Source organism: Gorilla gorilla, chromosome 13 (assembly GCF_029281585.2).
Source record: "Gorilla gorilla gorilla isolate KB3781 chromosome 13, NHGRI_mGorGor1-v2.1_pri, whole genome shotgun sequence".
Taxonomy (NCBI): domain Eukaryota; kingdom Metazoa; phylum Chordata; class Mammalia; order Primates; family Hominidae; genus Gorilla; species Gorilla gorilla.
This window is the reverse complement of record NC_073237.2, coordinates 89,426,888-89,442,478: the sequence shown is the minus strand read 5'-3', so window position 1 is coordinate 89,442,478 and position 15,591 is coordinate 89,426,888. Positions and strand designations below refer to the sequence as shown.

Below are 15,591 nucleotides of genomic sequence, written 5' to 3'. Positions count from 1 at the left end.
AAACTTCAAGTAGTGTAATACATGTGTGATCGGAGTCTCAAAAAGGGGTGGACAGAAAAAATATTTGAGGAAATAATGACAAGTTTTCTAGATTTGATGGAAACTATAAATCTACACATCTAAGAAGCTCAATGTAAAAGAAGCACAAGAAATCCTTGTAGTTAAAACTTTTCCCACATGGAGAACTTCAGGCACAGAGATCTTCACTGGTGAATTCTACAAACATTTCAGGAAAATAATGATGCTAATTCTACACCTACATCTAATGATCTTTCAGACCTTTTTTTTTTTTTTATTGAGATGGAGTCTCGCTCTGTCACCCAGGCTGGAGTTCAGTGGCCACAATCTAGGTTCACTGCAACCTCCGCCTCCTGGGTTCAAGTGATTCTTCCACCTCAGCCTCCTGAGTAGCTGGGATTACAGGCGCCCACCACCACGCCTGGCTAATTTTTGTATTTTTTTTAGTAGAGATGGGTTTTCACCATGTTGGCCAGGCTGGTCTCGAACTCCTGACCTCAACTGATCCTCCCACCTCAGCCTCCCAAAGTGCTGGGATTACAGGCATGAGCCACCACATCCAGCCAGATCTTTCAGACCATTTTTAAAAAGGGAATAGAATACAGATGAATCTAGAAATAACTATGCTGAACAAAAGGAGCCACAGAAGACCTACTGTGTTTTCTCATTACTACAGAATTCTAGGAAGTGCAAAGTAGCCTATGGTGCTAGGAAGCAGATCAGTTGGGTGCCTGGAAGGAATGGGAGGGGCTGTGGGGTTGGTGTGGGGGAGGGGGGTGGATGGGTGGAGGGGCTGGGGAGGTGGGGAGTGCTTACAAAGGAGCACAAGAGCTTTGTGGGATGTTGCACACATATTCATTACCTTGATTGTGGTGATAATTTCATGAGCACACCCCATGTCAAAGTTTATCCAACTGTACACTTTAAACATTATGCATCAATGGTACGCCAAGTATACCTCACAGGGCTGATCAAGAAAAATCCCACCCTAGCCAGGTGTGGTGGTGGGCCCCTGTAATCCCAGCTACTCGAAAGGCTGAGGCAGGAGAATCGCTTGAACCCTGGAGGCGGAGGTTGCAGTGAGCAGAGATCTCACCACTGCACTCCAGCCTAGGGGAAAGAGCCAGATTCTGTCTCAAAAAAAAAAAAGAAAGAAAGAAAGAAAGAAAAGAAAAATCCCACCCTTATCGCCTTTGAACTGTACAAACTTGGTGAGTTTCAGACATTCCTGAGCATCATTTTCCTTACCACACAAGGGAGACTGGATCATGATGGATCATGAGGAGAAGTGAGGAGGTATGTGGTTGCAGCCTAGGAGGCCCAAGCAGCCCGGGTCCCCGGACATCCTGTCCAGAGGAGAGGGGTGCACTGTGCTCATCGGAGGCCCTCAAATCACTCCCATCTTGGAAGGGCTTTTGTCCAAGAGCAGATGAACCAAAACAAATGAAGGACACTCACCTCCAGCTTTGCGTTTGCAACTCTGTATTGCAAACACCTGTGTTATGGATCCTGTCGGTACCCCCCAATTCACACACTGAAGTCCTAGCCCCCAGTACCTCAAAATGAAGGCATGTTTGGAGACAGGGTCTTTACAAAGGCAATCAAATTAAAAGTGAGGTTTTTAGGGTGCCCTTGGTGGGGGCAACCTGGGTTGAGGAGCCCCTAATTGTCACTTCACTTCCTTCTATTCTGTTGCAAGGACTTTTTACATAGTATGCGTTGTTTTAAAATAAAAAAGGTAATGACAACAGAAAACAAAGAGAGCTGGATAGAGGGGCAGGAGAGGGATGAGCTACTTTGGGAAGTGTAGCTGGGCAGAGCCCCTCTGCGGCCAAAGGCTTTGCCAGCAGCAACCCTCCTGGGCTGGTGTGGCCACTGCCTGGCCTTCAAGGCACAGGTGCACGCACACATGCATAAACAAACACACATGTGCACATACATACACATGTGTGCACACGTATGCTGAAAAATAAAAAGACCTGTATCTGAGGAATGCCAGCCCCTTTATATAATCAGGCATTGAGAGGCGCTGTAATGCAACACAGTCATGTGTCACTCCCCATCGAGCAAAATAGGTCCCTCCTGAAACCACTTGCTATGCAGGCTTGAGACTAACAGATGCCAAGTAGCCCTAAAATGCCACATTCCCTGTAGTTCAACAGTGGCTGGCCAATCACTAGCCAGTGTTATTTCTGTGAACCAATGAGAGTTCCTGATGAACAACGGTCACCACCCCCTCTCCTGATTCATCCTTTCTTTTCTTTAAACACTTGAGCCTCTCTTTTGTTCTCCAGACATTCCTTGAGGCAACTTGGAAGTGTCTCCCTGGCTGCAGTCCTCAACCTTGTGCTTGAATAAACTCTCTTTAGACTATATTCTGATTCTCTTGATTATTTTAGGTTGACAATGCATACACACATATAAGGCAAGTACACCCATGCACACCCATGCACAGGTTCAGTGCTGAGCCCTTTCTCACACTCGCAGGGGACGTTTCTGTCCTTCATATGAGGACGCCGAGGCTCAGAGAGGCTGGCCCTGGCACACAGGTGCTGGAAGCCCCTGGGCTTGGGTCACTCTGGTCCGCCCAGGGCTATGCCTATGTTTCCACAGGGGCATTGAGGAAGCCGAGGTCAGTTCTCTGTATGCAGCCACCTCAGCTTTCCCTTTAAGAAGCCCTGAGCTACCTGAGGTGAGCAAGGCTGGAGCTGCTGACCCAGATGAGCCGTGCCCACTGTGGACTCAGCCAGGGAACAGGTCCCAGACACTCAAGGCTGCCACCTTGTAGCACGAGGAAATCCACAAACCTGAAGAAATTTAGAATGCCCCAGAATCCAGGGCGTCCTAGAACTGTTCATGTGTCTCCATCACAGCAGCCAGTGAGCAGGGGGACAAAGTGCTCTGGCCCCCGCCCCATGTCCCTCCACAGTGCAGCGGTCCCCCAAATAGGCAGGGCTGGTCCCACAGATGGGCCACCAGTCTGCCTACCACCCAGCTCTATCTGCCACCAGATGTCCCTTCCCGGGGGGCCGTGCGGGAGTCCCCCCCCATCTGAAATAAACCCACCACGGCACCTGTCCACTGTGCTGCCTAGAACCTAGCAGGCAGGGACCTCCCTTGTCCTGTCGCTGGAGTGGCCCAGTGGCCCCCGGCACACAGGAGGCTCCATAACAACGGCATGTTATGTAGGGAGAGCAGCAAACACGTTAGTGGTGGTTTTTAAACTGCCCGTATATTCTTTGATGCCACTTCAATCTAAAAGCGGACTCTGACATCCCTCCCCTAAATACAGAGCCCCTAAGAGACTCGCTGTAACTAGAGAGGGCAGCATGCGGGAGGCCAGGTCACGAGGGAAGACAGCTCCAGGCTCTCACACTTGGAAGCCAGCACCTCACTGTGAGGGAGCCTTGGCCACTCAGAGAGGCATGCGGGGGCATCCTCGCCGACAGCAGGTGGCAGCCAGGCCTGAAGCCTTTGGGGGAAGCCTTACGCAATGGGTCCCAGCCCTGTGGGCAAGAGCTGCCCGCTGCACCCGGGTGGCCCAGAATCATGAGGGATGATGACGACATGATCTCCCTTGTGGGTTACCCTGTGATAGAGAATCCAGGCAATACTGTAAGTGCCTCTAGGTGATACAATAAACCATGTGAACTGCCTATATCTGCTGGTCCCCATATGGCTTCTCACTGGCTTAACTTTGGTGCCTTGAGGTCCCAAACCCACTGAGGCCACCCACAGTGAGCAAGGCCCAGGGCACCCTGGCCATGCCCAGGTGTAATGCCCAATGGCAGTCAATTAAAGCCACCAGGCTGGGCGCAGTGGCTCACACCTGCAATCCCAGCACTTTGGGAGGCTGAGGCACTTTGGCAGACCTCCACCTGAGGTCAGGAGTTCGAGACCAGCCTGATGAATATGGGAAACCCCATCTCTACTAAAAATACAAAAATTAGCCAGGCGTGATGGCTTGCATCTGTAGTCCCAGCTATTCTGGAGGCTGAGACAGGAGAATTGCTTGTACCCATGAGGCAGAGGTTGCAGTGAGGAGATCACACCACTGCACTCCAGCCTGGGCCACAGAGTGAGACTCCGTGTCAAAAAAAAAAAAAAAAAAAAAAGAAAGAAAGAAAGAAAAAAGAAAAGACAACAAAAATTAAAGCCACCTTGTGACCTAGCGGTGCCTGGAAGCCCAGAGTAATTACCTTGGGGTCTCAGCCTGGGAAATGCCCTGTCTGCTGTGGGCGTGGATGGAGGGGGGGGGGTCTCCATCATCTCTGCTGAGAACTCAGTGAGGTGCCACATGCTCCTGAATTGGGATGGGGGTCAGAGGGGCCTCAGAGAGGGCAGGAAGTGAGGGCAAGCTGAGCAGGGAGAAGAGGAGGCAGATCAACGCAGCAACTCCCCGTTTGCAGTCATGTCATGAGCAGACACTCACAAATATGGCTCACACCGCCACATTTACAAGTTACTTCTACTGTTTAAGACTGTATGAGTCTTCATGACCCATAGCCCTGGCATGATGCTGTGACTGTGGATTGGGAGAACAGGCTGGACAGCCTGGAATCGGGGGCTGGTGGGCGGGGGGTATCTACCTCTCCCAAGGATGCGGCAGCTTTTCTTAGGGCAGCCACATTTACTCCAACACCAGTTTCCCATGTGAGTCCATCTAGTCAAGAATGTTTCTCCCAAAAGATTTGAAAGCAGGGTCTTAAACAGGTACTTGTACACCCACATACATAGCAGCATTCCCTACAACAGCCAAAGGGTGGAAGCCCCTCAAGTGTCCATCCCTAGAAACCTGGATAAAGAAAAGGTGGCCTCTCCACAGAACAGAATCATGTTCAGCCTTAAACAGAAGGAGGCCGGGCACAGTGGCTCATGCCTGTAATCCCAGCATCTTGGGAGGCCGAGGCGGGCGGATCACGAGGTCAAGAGATCGAGACCAGCCTGGTCAACATGGTGAAACCCTGTCTCTACTAAAAATACAAAAATTAGCTGGGCATGGTGGTGCATGCCTGTAGTCTCAGCTACTTGGGAGGCTGAGGCAGGAGAATAGCTTGAACCCGGGAGGCAGAGGTAGCAGTGAGCTGAGATCGCGCCACTGCACTCCAGCCTGGTGACAGAGTGAGACTCCATCTCATAAATAAATAAATAAACCAGAAGGAAATTCTGACCCATGCCACAACAGGGGTGGACCCTGAGGACATTATGCTAAGTGAAATAAGCCAGTAACAAAGGGACAAATCCTATGTGATTCCACCTACGTGAGGTCCTAGAGGAGTCAAATTCACAGAGACAGAAACCAGAATGGCGGCTGCCAGGGCCAAGGGAGGGAATGGAGAGGGTTTAACAGGGACAGAGTTTCAGATTGGGAAGGTGAAGATGCTCTGGAGATGGATGGCGGTGATGGTTGCACAGCAATATGAATGTGCTGAGGGCACTGTACTGATCACTTAAAAACGATGAAGGAGGCTGGGCATGGTGGCTCACGCCTGTAATCCCAGCACTTTGGGAGGCCAAGGCAGATGGATCACCTGAGGTCAGGAGTTCAAGACCAGCCTGACCAATATGGTAAAACCCCCTCTCTACTAAAAATACAAGAAATTAGCTGGGCTTGGTGGTGGGCACCTGTAATCCCAGCTACTTGGGAGGCTGAAGCAGGAGAATCACTTGAACCCGGGAGACGGAGGTTGCACTGAGCCGAGATGGCTCCATTGCACTCCAGCCTGGGAGACAGAGTGAGACTCCATCCCAAAAAAAAAAAGAAAAAAGAAAAAAGATGAAGGTGCTATGTTTTAGGTTATGTGTATTTTACTGCCATTTTTTAAAAAGAAAACTTTTTTAAACGTATGCAGAAGATTCTCATGAGAAGTTTTTTGAATTTGCACCAAAATGACAAGGTGTGAAGGGCAAGGCCCTGCACCAGGCCAGCCTCCTTGTCAACCTCCCTGCCCAGCTGGGGGTGTCCAGGGGAGGCGGGATCGTTAGTGTCCCTTTCTGAGGCTGCGGAGCTCAGCCCGCATTCACACACTCTTGCCCTCCTTCCTTGGTCCACATGCACAGCCACCGCTGCTCCTCAGAAGACTGGCACCCTGGGCAGAGGCCTCATACAGACTCCCAGGTGGGGTGGGCCCTGGGCCGGGCCCATGGGTACAGCCTCCAGGCCTGAGTCTGCGGTGCCCCCACCCGGGGGGTGGGGCTGGGGGACAGCACACCTTGTGGCACAGAGCGGGGGACCCTGTCCTGGAGGGCTGAGATTATTGTTAGGGGTTCAATACTTGCTTTCGGGGAAATGCAGCAACCATTTTCCTGTGGGCTACTTTCCTGAGACCAGGGACACTCACCGGCAGGCGGCAAGCTCAGAAGGAGGGAGTGGGGAAGCTCACGTGTGGGGAGGGAGGCACCACGGGCACAGGTTTGTGTCACTAGGCAGCAGGCAGCTTGTCCCCGGACCCAGACGTGGCTGCCCCCATTTCACAGAGGGCCTGCCCTGCACTGTCCTTGCAGCCAGCCAGATCAAACTGTGGCAGGTTCATGTCCCTGTCTCCCTCCTCAGACAATGGGCCCCTTGTCACCTACCAGGACCCACAATATCTGCAGAAAAGAAGGCAGCACACGGGGAGAAATGTAAGGGATGAATGAAGGTCCTCGTATCCTGTTTCCTTCCCGACCGGCTCAGTCCCCACAGCTGACGGTCGTCCCGCCTAGGGACAGGCAGGCACCACAGTGCCCGGCTCTGCTCTTCCTCCTGTCGTTGTTCATTGTTTTCGGCACATGCTTGCCTCCGAGCCTCCTTGTTCCATAAGCCCAGTCTCACCCTTGTCTAGGTTTCACACCTGCCCAGCACTGCCCTTACTGAGGGGCCTCAGTTTCCTTATCTGTAAACCAGGCTCCTGATAGACCTATTGGGGCGGGTGGGGAGGATGCTTCGGGAGCTCCCAGCACATGCACCAGTGACTCCCAGGTCACTCTTCTAGCCCAGGGACTAACCTGGGAGTCCTCAAGGGGCACAGGCCAGGAAGGTCAGGCCCATCCTCGGACAGTGGTGAGGCTTCTCAGGAAAAGGTCATTTCAGCTCTAACCTCTGTACAACACGACTGCAGGCCTCTGTGTGCAGGGCACTCGGCCTGCTGTCGCTCCAAGGGGTCTTGCTCACTGCGTGGTGCTGGTTTTTGTGTAGACGTGGACCTCCGCCCCCTGAGGAGTGGAACTGGGGCCTCCTCCGGCCTCCTGTAACAGCCCAGCTGGGGACAAACCACTTCCTCCCTTTCACACCCAGCCGGCCAGCCCCACCCGGCTCTGGGGCCACTGAGCAAGTTGTGAAGATTTGTACTGGGGCTCAGTCAGACACTTTGCAGGCTGGGGGGCCCAGGGCAAGTCAGCTGTGTGCCTTGGTTTCCTCCCCTGCAAGAATGGCTGACCAGCATCCGCCCTGGGCATTGGCAAGCACCGATCTGAATGGCAGTGGCACCTGCTGAGCACGTCCAGCCCTGAACTACAGTGAGCCTGGCACAACTCAGTCACCACTTTACAGATGAGTGTGGCCATGCTGTGTGACCTGAACATGCCTCTGCCCCTCGGGCCCACTCTGCACAGTGGGCACAATCACGGTGGCATCGGGTTGTGCCGCCACTGCCGCTGGGACCCTGCCATCAGTCCATGCACCTCTTGAGGTGGCCCCACCACTGTCCCACACTGCCAGGCACAGCACGGGGTGCTGAGGAGGCTTTGGTGGGTGCAGCACTCCTTCCTCACAGCCCCATGCTACACAGGCCCGCATCTGCTAATATCTAAACTGCAGAGTGCAGAGGAAGCTTCTGGAGCCACACTGTGTGGGAAAGCCTAGCACCCAGGACACGTCTGGGACCACCCTCCTCTGTTCAGGCAGAGGAAGTCTCGCGCTACCCCCCGCCCCCCAGGCCTGGGTGACATGAGAGGGGCTGGCCGTGGTCTCGATGCCCTGGCTGGTGCGCTGCCAGCCGATGGGAAAAGGCTCCCTGCATCTGGTCAGCCTCGGACCCGGGCCCCTGCCAGGCTTCGATGGGGATACAGGCAGGCACCGTTCATCTTGTGAGAGCCTAAGCCACCCCCAGACGATAGGCAACACTGTCCCAGCACTCAGCAGTTTACAAAGGCTTTTCACACTTGCCATTCAAGGCCCACAATAACTCTGAATTTTTATACATCATGCTACAGGAACCCAGAGAAAGACAACAGAACAAAAACAAGACACCATTCCGTGCCACCACAGCCACTTCCTGCCTTGAAAACATCCGTCTCCCTCAAATGGCTCCTGCCCTGAATGTTCCTACCACCCCAAAGCTCCACAAAAGCAGTTAGGATCTCGGGGCTCGGTCAACACCTCAGGACCAAGCCCACTCACCTGTCTTCTGAAGGCGAGCGAGTTTCTCCTCCGGGCTGAACTTCGTGCAATAGCGAAACACAACTTCCTTTTTTCTAATTTTCGCAATATGGGTCACAACATGATGGTGCATTTGCATTTCCGCATCATTACGCTGGGTGAGAGGAGCTTGGCTTGCTGATTCTAGAAGGTGCAACTTGCAGGGTGGCGGGGGCAATGGCAAACAAACATGCAATCCACAGCTCTCCACTGATCAGGTGCTAGGCTCACAGCTGCGGCAGCCGTGCTGGTTTAAAGGTTAACAGGGCTGCTCACAGAGGACCCACAACCACCATCCTCCTGCTTCTGCTGGGTGGACTTTTGTGAGTAGATCTGCTGTGTAGATCTTCAGGGAGGAGGGGCCCAGCAGGGAATGAGGGGGCCGGCCCTAGACCAGACAAGCCCAGAGTGAGCCCAGAAACACACCATCAGAGGCTTCCTCAGACCCTCTTGGTTGGAAACAATGAAATGGCCACAAGTTAGAAGGTGAAGAGGCCCCCTGCAAACAGATATTTCAAGATGCTTCCTGGGAGACCTGACCCACAAGGGCTGCTCCAGCAGGCCCAGAATCAATAACTAATAACACCAGGTCCTGAAGGGCTTAGAGTGCAAAGTCTGACTCAATTTTAATAATGCTTGTTAATCCAGCCTTATATTCATTTTTTTTAAAGCAATTTCTCACCTGGGCATGGTGGCTCATGCCTGAAATCCCAGCACTTTGGGAGGCCAAGGAGGGAGGATCACTTGAGGTCAGGAGTTTGAGACCAGTCTGGCCAACTTGGTGAAACCCTGTCTCTACTAAAAATACAAAAATCAGCTGGGCATTGTGACGCATGCTTGTAATCCCAGCTACTAAGGAGGCTGAGGTGGGAGGACCGCTCGAACCCCAGAGGTGGAGGTTGCAGTGAACTGAGATTGCGCCACTGCACTCCAGCCTGGGGGACAGAAAGAGACTGTCTCAACAAAAATAAAATAATAAATAAATAAATAAAAGCAATTTCTCTGGGCCTCAGTTTCCCTGTGCCAGGTGCTGCCGCAGGTGCCCTGTGAATGGTTACTCATTGGGCCCCTTCATGCCCCTGTGAAGTATGGTTATCCCCGTCTGACAACAGGGAAACTGAGGCTCACAACACAGTGGTGTGCCCCTCCCTCCCAAAAGCTAAAGGCTGAGGTGATGTGGAGTTTGTCCCTAAGTTCCCTGCCTTTGTGAGGATGCAGAGCTACACCCAGCCGTGACAAGGATGGGGTGGACAGTGTCACCTGAGCTCGGACGCATGGGTGCTGTGGCCTCAGCCACATTGCTGAACTTCTTCTTTTCTTTTTTCTTTTTTCTTTTTTTTTTTGAGACAGAGCCTCACTCTGTTGCCCAGGCTGGAGTGCAGTGGCGCAAAGTCAGCTCACTTCAACCTCCACCTTCTGGTTTCAAAGATTCTCCTGCCTCATCCTTCCGAGTAGCTGGGATTATAGGTGCCCACCACAATGCCCAGCTAATTTTTTGTATTTTTAATAGGGACTGGGTTTCACCATGTTAGCCAGGCTGGTCTCAACTCCTGACCTCAGGTGATCTGTCAGCCTCAGCCTCCTAAAGTGCTGGGATTACAGGCATGAGCCACCATGCCCGAACATTGATGAACTTCTTGAAGACTCCATTCTTCCTCCATGAAATGGAGAAAATGTGGGATGCATGTGGTGGAGTTTTTGTGAGAAATGAGGGCTTTGCCCATGGTAGGTACTCAAGGGATCCCAGCCACCAACATCTGAATCACCGTTGCTGTGCTGTCAATGTCCGGGCCCTGGAGTCTTGGCTCCTGCCCCCTGAGGAGGCAGCCCTGGACCATCCAGATGCTTCCAGCCCAGGCCAGGAAGGACAGCAGTGCCTGCCACCACCACCTGGTTCAGCCTTCTCCTCTACAGATGTCCCCTGTGCCAGAAGGCCAGCAGTGGGGTCCCATTAGGACCAGGGACACAAACCCAGGTACACTAGGAATACACAACTGTCGTCCTAAGAGGGTCAAGATAAATTCTGGCAGCACAGCAGCAGGCTGGCTGTGATGACCTGAAAGGTGAGGGGTTGTGGTAGGTGAGGAACAAAAAGAGGATGGGGAGGGGTTTGTGGCTTGAAAGTAGAACTGAGGCTAAGTGTCCTGTCGTCCCTGGTGGGGGTGAGTGGGAGGAAGTGGTGCCTCCACCTGGGAGTGACATCATTCGAAAAGAAACATGTTTGTGGCAGCCTGCCCCCCAATGGCCCAGTGATCATCAACTGCTGGTTATCTGCCCCTCCCACTGTGAATAGAGCTGACCTGTGGACACTACTGTACAATAGGACATTACAGAAATGATGAAGGTGACTTCCAAGGCCAGGCCATACATAACACTGCAGCTTTTGCCTTTCCTTGCTGAATCACTCACTGTGGAGGAGCTGGCTGCCATGTTGTGAGGATGCTCAAGCAGCCCTGCAGAGAGGCCCATGCGGAGAGGAACTAAGGCCCCAGGCCAACAGCCAGCAACAACTTGTGATGTGTGAATGAGTCACCTTGAAAATGATCCTCAGTTTCAGTCAGGCCTTCAGATGACACTGCAGCCCCAGCCACCATCTGTAGCCTCATGAGAGGTCCCCAAGCCATAGCCAAGCCACACCCCAATACTGACCCATCAAAACTAAAGAGTTAAGTGTTTCCTATTGTTTTAAAGTGATGTAGTATTTTCATCAGGAAAAAGGGCAAGGGTGACCTGAAGTTGGAGAATGGTGGGATCAGCCCACAGTGGAGAAGCAACCACCAGGAAGTATCAACATATATTCCAATTTCTCTGACCAATTATTTCACTCATGTTCCAATGGCTCAAATGAGTCCTCTACCCTGGAGGGCTCCTGGTGACCATGGAGGGCTCCTGGGGACCACAGTGACAATCCATTGGTGCTATTCAATCTCAAAGCCCTTGAATAACTTTGTGGAGTCAGAGGCTCTGCAGAGAAGGCCCTGTGCCTCCAGTGTCCCTTAGCCTGTCCCTCAGGGGTGCTGCTCATCCTCCCCCAGGTGGCTCACTTCATGAGGGGTGGGTGCCTCTGATGAGAAAGGGGGTTTCCCCAGGACTCCTGCTTTGTCCCAGGGACCCCCAGCCCTGTCTTCCAGGAAAGCTGGCCATGGCCAGGCAGAGGAGCTCTGAAGTCCAGGACCCAGAGGGGCCTGTGTGGGACCACAGAGGCCAGGATGGAGAGAGCCTATGGGCAGAGAACTGTCAACCAGGGGGAGTGCCCACCCACCAGGAGAGAGGCCCAGGGGGAGTACCCTACTAGGAGAGAGGCCTGGAGGAGCACCCACTCACCAGGAGAGAGCCCCAGGGGGAGCACCCACTCACCAGGAGAGGCCTGGGTGGAGGGCCCACCCACCAGGAGAGAGGCCCGGAGGGATCACCCACTAGTAGAGAGGCCAAGGGGGAACACCCACTTACCAGGAGGGAACCCCAGGGGCTCTACCCTGTTCAGCATCCCCTGGCCTAATTTCTCTCAGCTGGCCTAGGGGCTCTTCCCTGGTGGGTGAGTGCTCTCCCTGGGCCTCTGTCCTGGTGGGTGAGTGCTCCCCATCTGACTACAAGGAACAGAGCCCCCACAACTCTCCCATTGCCAGCACTGCACTATGACTAAGCCTGGGACTGTTACGGCACCCAGCTGGCCCTGGCTGTTACACCCCATTCCTTCCCAGGGTTGCTACAAGTTTATCCGCTGTGGGGGAAAGTGTCCATCTGACGTCTAGTAGTGACACCTGGGGTGCATTTTTTCAGGGACGCCATCTTACCCATGGTTATTCTGCAGCCTTTGAATGGAAGGTTTAAGGAGGAAGGCAGCTCATATTTACCAAGCACACAGCATAAGGCAAACTCTGCTCTGGGCTGGTTTATGGGTGACACGAGGACGTGGGGATAGGAGGGGTCCTCATGGGGGAATGAGGACATGGGGATGGGGGACTTGGGGACACGAGGGATATGGAGACATGCAGACATGCAGACATGACAACAGGACATGAGGACATGAGGATATGGGCATTTTGGGACATGAGAGCATGGGAAGTGGAGGTCATGGAGACATGGGGATGTGAGGATAAGTGGACATGGGAACTTGAAGACATAGGGACATGAAGACATGAAGACACGGGGACATGACATGAGAAAATGGGGAAAGAGGACATGGAGACATGAAGAATATGGAGATATGGGGCATGAGGACATGGAGACATGGGGATATGGAGACATGGGAACACAGGGACTCGGGGACATGAGGGATACGGGGACATGAAGAATATGGAGATATGGAGGTTATGGGGACATGAGGAATGAGAACACGCAGACATGAGGAATGTGGAGCCACATGGACATAGGGAAATGAGGGCATGGGGGTACAGGGGACGTGGGGACATGTGGTCTTGGAAACATGGGGGCATGGGGACACAAGGACATGGGACATGCAGACATAAGGGACACTCGCTTCAGCCATCGACCTTCCAAACCACCCACACAAATGAGCAAGGACATTTTATACAGTCTTATTAGCGCTGATTTTTTTTTTTTTTTTTTTTTGAGACTGAGTTTCCCTCTGTTGCCCAGGCTGAAATGCACTGGACCGATCATGACTAGTGCACTGTAGCCTCGACCTCCTGTGCTCGAGGGATCCTCCTGAGTATCTGGGACCACAGGCGTGTGGCACTATGCCTGGCTAAGTTTTTATTATTTGCAGAGACGGACTCTGGCTATGTTTCCCAGGCTGACCTTGAACTCCCAGGCTCAAGCGATCCTTCTACCTCAGCCCTGCAAAGTGCTGGGATTTACAGGCATGAGCCACCAAGCCTTGCCCAATGTCAGAGATGTGCTGAAGGTCCAACAACAGAGAACTAGTTCAACCAATTACCCTATTTCAAGACTTACTATAGTAATTCTATTTTATTAACTAAAATAATTTTATTATAGTAATTATTTCCATTAATAAAATAATTACTATAATACAATAAATTTTGACTGGGCGCAGTGGTTCACGCATATAATCCCAGCACTTTGGGAGGCCAAGGTGGGCAGATTGCCTGAGGTCAGGAGTTCGCGACCAGCCTGGGCAACACAGTGAAACCCTGTCTCCACTAAAAATACAAAAAATTAGCCGGGCATGGTGGCAGGCGCCTGTAGTCCCAGCTACTGGAGAGGCTCAGGCAGGAGAATTGCTTGAACCCGGGAGGTGGAGGTTGCAGTGAGCCAAGATCGTGCCACTGCACTCCAGCCTGGGCGACAGAGCGAGACTCCATTTCAAAACTAAATAAATAATAAAATAAAATAAATTTCAAAAGCAAGACAATGTGGTATTGACATAAGGATAAATCAATGGAAATCAATAAACTAATAGATTTTCATTCATTTGTTCAATTGATTTTCAATGAAGGTGCCAGTACATATCAATAGGGAAAGATACGTCCTTTCAACAAATAGTAATGGAACATTTAGATAGCCGTACCAAAATACGAACCTTGACTGCTTACTTACACTATACACAGAAAATAGCTAGAAATGAATCCAAACCTTAATTGTGAATGCTAAAACTGTAAAGCTTCTAAAAACACATAGGTGAAAATATTCATGAATTTGTGGTTGGTAATGATTTCTTAGGGTATAAAAGGCACTAAGCCACACACACAAAAAACTTTATAAACAACTTCTTCAACCTGAAAATATGTTTCATCAACATAGAAAACTTCTGCTTATCAAAAGGCACCATTAGGAACGTGAAAAGGCCGGCCACATATAGACTCCAAGTGATAATGATGTGTCAGTGCAGTTTCATCAATTGTAACAAATGTCTCCTCTGGGGAGGATGTTGATAAAGGGAGTGTCTCTGAACGTGTGGGGTCAGGGAATATATGGGAAATCTCTGTACCTTCCTCTCAATTTTACTGTGAATGTAAAACTGCTATAAAAAAAATTAAGTCTTTAAGGCCGGGCACGGTGGCTCATGCCTGTAATCTCGGCACTTTGGAAGGCCAAGGAGGGTGGGTCACCTGAAGTCAGGAGTTGGAGACTAGCCTGGCCAATACAGAGAAACCCTGTCTCTACTAAAAATACAAAAATTACCTGGGCATGGTGGTGCGCACCTGTAATCCCAGCTACTCGGGAGACTGAGACAGGAGAATCACTTGAACCCAGGAGGTGGAGGTTGCAGTGAGCCGAGATCATGCCACTGCACTCCAGCCTGGGTGGCAGAATGAGACCCTGTCTCTAAAAAAAAAAAAAATTAAACATTTTAAAAAAATTTCAAAGGCGGCCGGGTGCAGTGGCCTGTATTCCCACTACTTTGGGAGGCTGAGGTGGGCAGATCACCTGAGGTCAGGAGTTCAAGACCAGGCTGGCCCACATAGTGAAACTTCATCTCTACAAAAATACAAAAATTAGCTGGGCATAGTGGTGCACGCCTGTACTCCCAACTACTCTGGAGGCTGAGGCAGGAGAATCACTTGAACCTGGGAAGTGGAGGCTGCAGTGAACAGAGATCATGCTACTGCTGCACTCCAGCCTGGGCAACAGAGCGAGACTCTGTCTCAAAAAAAAAAAAAAAGAAAAGAAAAGAAAAGAAAAGAAAAGAAAAGAAAAGAAAAGAAAAGAAAATTTCAAAGACAAATCACAGATTGGGAGAAAACATTTGCAATACATATATCTGATAAAAGATTTGTGTCCAGAATACACAAAGATTCCTACAAATCAATGAAAAAAAAAGACAAATGATTCCATTTTTAAAATGAGAAAAAAAACTGGAACATATATTCGACTTAAGTTACCTAAATAGACAATAAGTATATGAGCTGGTGGGCAACACTGCCTGCCATCAGGGAAACTAAAAACCACACTGAGGAATGATTACAGCCCCAGCTGAATGGCTACAGTGAAAAAGACTGACAATGCCACCTGCTGGCAAGGATGTGGAGCAAACGTAACTCTCAGTGTGAAACTCTCATGCTGGTGGAAGCAGAAAATTGTACAACCACTTTGGAAAACTGTTTGGTATTTTCTCACAAAGTTAAATATACACCTTCTCTATGACCCAGCAATTGCACTTCTAGGTATCTACCCAAGAGGAAAGAAAACATCTGTCCACACAAAGACCTGTACACAAATGTGCAGAACAGCTGTATTCATAACTCAAAGCT

General features: G+C 51.1%; 1 protein-coding gene across 2 annotated transcripts in view; it reads right to left on the bottom strand.

Annotated features, from left to right (window-relative positions):
• FGD3 (FYVE, RhoGEF and PH domain containing 3) overlaps nt 1-8,711 on the bottom strand; it is a 72,020-nt gene extending 63,309 nt beyond the window's left edge. For both annotated transcript variants that reach the window (XM_019034182.4, XM_019034183.3), the window contains exon 1: nt 8,399-8,711. The gene's annotated coding sequence lies outside the window, so the exon portion shown is untranslated. The remainder of the gene's footprint in view (nt 1-8,398) is intronic.
• Between the last annotated feature and the right edge of the window lie 6,880 nt (nt 8,712-15,591).